Here is a 7,571-nt window from a genome sequence, read left to right as displayed (position 1 = left end):
AAAACAGAACCTGTCCACATCTTCTCATCATGTGTGATTATTGCCCCATAAATATTTTATAGAGGATTTACATTGGGTAGAATCTTGAACCTCTAAGATGCTATGATTTTTATTATATGCTCAACAACCTATACCATGCCTTCAAATGAGGAAGATCAGCTAATAATAAACTGTTCATGATTATTTCCACATGGTGTCCCCCTTAGAATCAGACAACGTTTTTGCCCTTCTTTGTACTCACAGCACTTAGTTCAGTGGTGCCTTACACATAGTAAGCACTTTAATGATTGTTTACTGATTGACTGCCTTCTCTGTAACACTTTAACGTGTGCAAAACGCTCTTCTCACAATATCCCACATGTTAAAAATAATATGCACACATTATTTCCCCCATTTTACAAGTGAGAAAACTGAGGATTGGAGGGATTAAGTGTCCAAAGTCACCCAGGGAGAAGCAAAGATGAAGATTCCGACCCAGGTTCTCTGACTCCAATTCTTGTGCCCATTTCATTATTCCACGCTGTCTTCAGGGCCAGCCAACAGCTCTCCAGTTATGATGACTAATCTTGCACCTGCAAAAGTCATAAATCAGTATGTCCCAATCTGCGTCCTGTGAGCCCGTGGGCTATCCTGGTCTTATTGCAAGAGATCCGTCATAGGAAATGATTTTGTAGACTAAATAGATAATGTGTCTGACACATATATTAGAATTTTTCAAATGTATATAGATGCTGTTGTGTTTATCAAAACATAAATTCATTTATAGTTACTCCTGAGTTCATAGTGACTTTTGGTGTTTTTTAATTTTCTCCTCACATCAAACAACCTGTTATAATGTGCTGGGGTCGGGGGGAGTCTACAAAATATTCTAACCTTTAGCCTCAACCTCAAAAAAGTTGGGAACCAGTATTAAATTGTGATCAGGTCTTGAAGTCATTTAAAGAAGCTAGGATTTCTCTTGATTTTTCTCCTAGCTCAAACTTCAATTTCCTCTTTAACTGTATTTGTTCTACTTTTTTCAGTATGAAGTTTTCTGTCTCTTAGAGAGAGAATCTAAGGAAGGAAGAAATTGAGCACTTTTGCCTTGTCATCTATTCTTAGATTATCAGAGTTAGAAAGGACCCTAATGATCATGTATAGTCCAGTGGTTCCCATTTAGTAGTTCTTAATGATGGTCCAAGAGATTCACACAAAAATTCTTCAATGGCTCTTTAAACTGTACATAATTTCAGAATATTATGAGCAATATGCTAAATGATGCTGGGGGTTAAGCTGAGAACCACTGATATAGCCCAATCCCTTAATTTTATTGTTTGAAAAACTGAGATTCAAATTCACATAGCAAGTTAGTGATAGAGCCAAGAATAGAACCCTTGTCTCTTGACTTGTGGTTTGCATTACATGTTGGAACCTTTAATGTTATACTATCATCAACAGGGAATTCATCCCTTCTTGTTAATCTTGCTTCCAAAAAAACATAAAAACCCAACCACCACCCTCTGCCCCTTTTCTGTTATTGTCTTTAATAATACTCAGAAGCCTCAATAAAATCTGGCCTTTAGTTAATCTCTTTGACAGGTTTTTGTGATTTGAAGCATCTTTCCCTCCATTTTTTGTACATACCCTTTTAAAAATCTCACCTTCTCAAAGGCTTTTTAAATCACACAATAAATTCCACTACCTTGAATGCAAAGTCCTACATAGCCTGGCTCCACCCTACCCATGTAGCCTAATCTAGGCTGTAAGGTCCACCAGGGCAAGAAGCATGTCTGAACTAAACATTTTTTTTTTTTACAAAGAATTTCATTTTTTCCAATTACACGTAAAGATAATTTTTAACATGCATTCTAATAGTTTTTTCAATTATATGTAAAGACAATTTTTTAACATTCATTTTTACAAAATTTTGAGTTCCAAATTTTTCTCCCTCTCCTCCTCTCTTCTTAAAATGGTTGGATACAGGTTATAAATGCACCATCATAACATTCATTTTTTAAAATAAAACTTTGAGTTCCAGATTTTCTCCTTCCTTCTTTCCCTCCCTAAGATGGTAAACAATTTGATATAGGTTATACATGTGCAATCATGAAAAACATATTTCTATATTCGAACTAACCTTCCTAATTCCTCCAGTGCCTCGCATAGTGATTTGTACACAGCAGGTGTTTAATTAATGTTGCCTGAATGAGAACTATCTCAATATTCTTAAATAAGAGCCTTTCCCTGTAAGCAGATTGGTCAACCCACCATTCTCAGAAAAAGGCACTCTCTTGATAGCTTTCTGGCTTTGCTCCTGCTCCAATACTCTGATAGTTTAATGGCTCTGTGACCTAATTGATGTGGGAACTCACTGTAATGATCCAGGCTATATATAACTTATCTATTTTGGAACATCCTATGTGACTCACAAGCATGTCTTCCCATAAACCCCCCAAGGGGGTCCACCCCATGGGCTTAGGGGCACTCGTATTTCCTTTTGACTTTGAATGGATATCAAAAGAGTGTATAGTACAGGCTGCCTCTTGGCTATCTGTTAGAATCACAGGACCACAGAATCTGAGAGTTGGAATGAACCTTAATGACTATCTAATCCAGCCCATACCTGAAAGGAATTTCCATCATGACCTAGAAAATTTTTCATACTATCCAACGTCAATTGGCTTCTTTGCAACACTCATCCATCGCTCTTGGTTTGGTCTTCAGGTTTCAAATAGATTGTCTAATCTGGAAAAATGCTGGAACCAGCTCATACCAGCTCATACCAGCTCAAAAGAACCTTAACTTCTCAGTGTGAATATTTACACCTCAAAAATCGGCAAATTACAAATCAGGGCTTGATTTATTGTTTTGTGGATTGTCTAGGTTGAAGAAAGTGATGGAGAAAATATCGGTGATGCAGACTGAATTTAAAAGCACACTATGGAAGAGTTGGTGTTAAACATTTACCAGCATTCCTTTGTTCTAATCACAACCCTTCAGACATTTGACACAGCTACCATGTCCCCCTTCAATTTTCTCTTCACCAAGTTAAACACGTTCAGTGCCGTCAACCAATCCCTTTAACAGGTCCTTTAGTTCGAGAAGATGACCAGGCTATCTTTTCTTTTTTCTTGATATTCAAAGGATTTGGAGAAGGAAGGGATTTTATGGACCATCTAGATCAACTCATTATATATGTAGCAACTGGTCTGGGCTCTCTTTCCAACTCCTATTTAGTCCCCCAGAAAGGGCTGCTTCTTCAGGGTTCTATAAGTAACTCTGAGGGGCTGGGGCTTTCTAATACTGTGACTCTTGAGCCCCCATTAGTGTGCTCTCCATTATCAGTCAGAATCAGTTGAACTCCATTAGTTTTTTTAAAAAAGAGAGTTACTGATAAAGAAACAGTGGTTACAAAAACATCCCCCCAAAATAATAGGTGAATACTCTCCCCTTTCATGCATGCAGGCTGAAACTCAAAATGCAAGGGGAGTAAAGAACATGTGTAAAGGATGCCTAAGGCATCCTGTGTGTCCTCCTGGCTCCTGGTCCAGGGAATTCCTTTATCACTTTGGTAGAGTCTTTATGAATATCTCCTTAAGGGGAACCCTTTATGAGGGTCTTCTCAGCCCCTTCCTCTGACTGTTTGGTTCCTCCCAGAACCTTCCTTTCCAGGAGAAGATCCAGGCCAGCCAGGTCCTTTTATTCCTCCTCAGGATCTTCGGATTCTCTGGATTTCCTTCCCCACCCTACAAGGGGACTTTCCCTCCTGGCTCCAGACTTGTTTTTCAGCTCTATTGAATGTGTTATCTTCCCCCATTAGAATATAAGCTCCTTGAGGACAGAAGGACTTTTTGCTTGTATGTGAGGACAGTGCCTCACATTTAATAAGTGCTTAATAAATGAGTGCTGACCTGAGGAACTTGCCCAGTACTACAGCTATTAAGTGTCTGAGGCAGGATTCAAACTCAGGTCTTCTTGACTCCAGACCCAGGGCTCTTTCTACTATACCACACTGCCTCTGATCACCGTGTTGGTATTTAGTTGTTTTTCAGTCATGTCTGACTCTTGATGACCCCATTTGGGATTTTCATGGCAAAGATACTGGAGTAGTTTACCATTTCCTTCTCCAGCTCATTTGACAGATGAGGAAACTGAGGCAAACAGAGTTAAGTGACTTTCCCACCTAGTGTCTGAGGCCAGATTTTAACTCAGGTCTTCCTGACTCTAAGTCCAACACTCTATCCACTGTGCCACCCAGCTGTTTCTGATTATCTTCATATAAAATCATTGAATCTCAGAGAATCACTGAGCTCCCAGAACTTCAGAATTGGAAGGGACCTGTGTGGCCCACCGAGCCCCTACCCCAACATCATCCCTGAGAAGTGTTGGTGTAGCCTTTGCCTGAAGACCTGAAGGAATGGGGCAACCAGTTCCCCTTTTTAGATAGCTCTAAAGGTTAGGGATGTTGTTTCTTGACTTCAAGCTTAACAGATCTCTTTGCTATCTCTTCCTTCTAATTCTTCCCTCTGGAGCCAAACAAAGCCGATCTAATCACTCTGCAATGTGACAGTTCTTCCAATACATGAAAACAGCCATCAGGTCCTCTCCCCACCCAAGTCTGACATCCTCTAAGGGTAGGGAACCTGCAGCCTTGAGGCCACATGTGGCCTTCTAGATCCTTAAGTGCAAATGATTCAGTCAAAAGGCCACACTTAAGGATCTAGAAGGCCACATGTGGCCTTCCCCACTCTTGCGTCTAGGCTAGTTCCTTCATCTGAGCCTCATATGGCATGGTCTGTGACCCTGTATCCCTATGGTCTTCCTCTGAAAATACTTCAGCTTGTCTAAAATGTGCATGCCTCTCCCTGCCTGCCGAAACACCTTGCTCCAGATGTGATCTTACCAGGGCAGAGCACAGGAGGACTATCACACACCTCTTTGTAAAATCACTGTACCCCTCAGTGCAGCTGGGTGATGCAGAGGGTAAAGTGTGAGGCCTGCAATCAGGAAGACCTGAATTCAAATCCTGCCTCATGCACATATTGCCACCCAGGACAAGTTATTTAAATTACATCTGCCTCAGTTCCCTCATCTATGAAATGAGGATAATAATAGCACCTTCTTCCCAAGGATGTTGTGAGAGAATATTTGTCAAGTGCTTAGCCCAGTGCCTGGCTTCTTCCCTTCCCTTCCCCTCCCCCTTCAATGTGGCTGAAGAGCATGTTTTTCTTTTAAAAGTCACATCACACTGACTCATTCAATTCCCAGTTTACTCAAACCTCCACATCTCTTTATGGAACATTGTTGTCTAGCAATGAAGCTAATTTTTAAAAACGTTGGCGCAGGACTTTTTATTTCTCTTTATTAATTTTATATTCTGTTAACCATCGTGTCAGGCCTCCTGGCTTCATATCACCTTCAATTCTTTTTTCTTTTTATATTGCTATTTTTTGTAAATATCTGACTATATTCCTCCCTTCTAATGAACTGTTCCTTACAACAAAGCATTAAAAAAAGAGGGGAAAAGAGCCGTTTAGCAAAACCAACCAGCACATCAACCTAGTCTGAAGATATATGTTGTATTCAACACCCATAGTCCCCCACCTATGCAAATTACAAGAGGGAGGACACTTTCACATTCGTTGTGCATATTTGTCTTCAAAAGTCTTCACTAAAAAGTCTCAACATCACAGGAACCAGAACAGATTCCTGGGGCCTTTTTGACTGACACTCTTTCAAGTCAACATCAACCCATTCGCTTGGGGCCCAATCATTTCACTGAGTCCATATCCATCTAAATGCCCTTCTAACCCTGGAGAGGGTGGAGAGAGAAGTGCAGAAAGCACTTCTTAGATCCTCCATTTAAAGATGGCAACCTTGGCCACCATTTCCCACTGAGCTACATCATGTACTGTAACTGGATCCATGACCCACTTTTTCATTTTCTATTGATGTGTTATCTTCCTTATTAGATGATGAGATCCTGGAAGGCAAGGAATACCTTTTGCCTTTCTTTGTATCCCAACTGCTTAGTACCGTGCCTGGCACATAGTAGGGGCTTAATAAATTTTTATTGACTATTATTATTGTCCATATCTCTCCATGTTGGCCTCTGAGATTTTGTCACATCCAGCCACACTCTTTTTACACCCTTCCCCTGATCACTTGGCCGAGAAACAAAATGAGGTTCATCTGGCTGGACCTGTTCTTGAAATTGTCTGGCTTTCAGTAATCACTAATTCCCTCTCTGTTTTTCACAATCCACCCCTTTAATAACCCTTCTCGAATTTTGCCAGGAATCAAAGTCTACCTCATTGACCTTCTGTTTGCAGCCTCGATTCCCTTCGTTTTTAGAAAGATAAGGTCACATTTCCCCTCCTCCTGCCTTGCAGCTCTTGTCAAATCCTCCTGACCTTGCAAAGATCCCTGCCAGGGCCTCAACAGGCCCATAACTCAGCCTTTCTCCCAGGTAGTTTGTCTGGGCCTGCTGACAACTCACCCAAGGCAGCTGGAGGCTCTCCTCCCTTCTCTCGAGTTCTAAGGCCCCATTAGCCGTTTTTTGTCTTTTCAGTCTGTACTCTCCAGTCCAGAGATCATTCTCCTTGGCAGAGAAAACAGAAGCTAAATTGGAATTGGATCATCTGCCTGCTCATCATCCATTTTCATCATTACATCAAGCCCAAAATAGACATCTGAGTCAATTCAAGTCTTACATACTTTTAGACACCTAGCTCAAATGCTTTCTCTTCCCTAAATATATTGAGGTTTGGGAGGAAAAAAATTTATTAATTTTTTTATATATTACCTTCATTTCTAAGTATATCCCTTCCCGCTTCCTCTACCCCTTTATCACAATGATTTTTTAAAAGGAGGAAAACACACAGTTCAGCAGTCCTAATCAATATATTAACCTAGTCTGACACTATATGCAATGTTCCATAGCCCTCTACCTCTACAAAGAATGGATGCTCGTGAAGTTTTTTTGCTTTGAAAATCACATTGTATTTATTACATATTATGTCTGAATATATACTATAAATTAACTTGATATATTATAATTTTACATTTAGTATATATTATTACAGTATTTTTAAAAAATTATTTTGTTTTCCATTTTCTACAATCACTTCCATATATTTTAGATTTTTTTGCTCCTTCCCCCCTCATTCCCCATTCTCTCCCCACTCCCTCCCTGAGACGGTGTGCAATCTTACATAGGTTTTGCACATACATTCTTATTAAATATATTTTCACCTTAGTCATGTTACATAGAAAAATTAAAATGAATGGGAGACACCATAAAACAAAACTAAACATAACACAGGAGAAAATGGTCTGCTTCATTCTGTGATGCAATTCCCATGTGAATTTTTTAAAAGGAGGAAAAAACATAGCTTAGCAGTCCTAATCAATATATCAACTGGGTCTGACACTACATGTAATGTTCCCTATTTATAGCCCTGTACCTCTACAAAGAATGGGTACAGGTGCATTTTTCCCCTTTTCTCTCAGACCAATTTTGGTTATTATAATTACATAGTCTTTTGGGTTTTTTTTCACATAATTACATTCTAAGGGAATGGGAACCGTGG

At 39.8% G+C, this 7,571-nt stretch overlaps 1 long non-coding RNA gene across 1 annotated transcript; it reads right to left on the bottom strand.

Annotated features, from left to right (window-relative positions):
- Window positions 1-258: 258 nt before the first annotated feature.
- LOC140525095 (uncharacterized) lies at window positions 259-6,580 on the bottom strand. The gene is made up of 2 exons (XR_011973926.1): window positions 6,479-6,580; window positions 259-572 (listed from the first exon to the last, which is right to left on the bottom strand). It is a non-coding gene; the product is annotated as an uncharacterized lncRNA (long non-coding RNA).
- Window positions 6,581-7,571: the final 991 nt, after the last annotated feature.

The sequence above is a fragment of the Notamacropus eugenii genome, chromosome 2 (assembly GCF_028372415.1).
Source record: "Notamacropus eugenii isolate mMacEug1 chromosome 2, mMacEug1.pri_v2, whole genome shotgun sequence".
Classification (NCBI taxonomy): domain Eukaryota; kingdom Metazoa; phylum Chordata; class Mammalia; order Diprotodontia; family Macropodidae; genus Notamacropus; species Notamacropus eugenii.
Note: the sequence above shows the minus strand (reverse complement) of the source record. Positions and strands in the feature narration are given on the sequence as shown.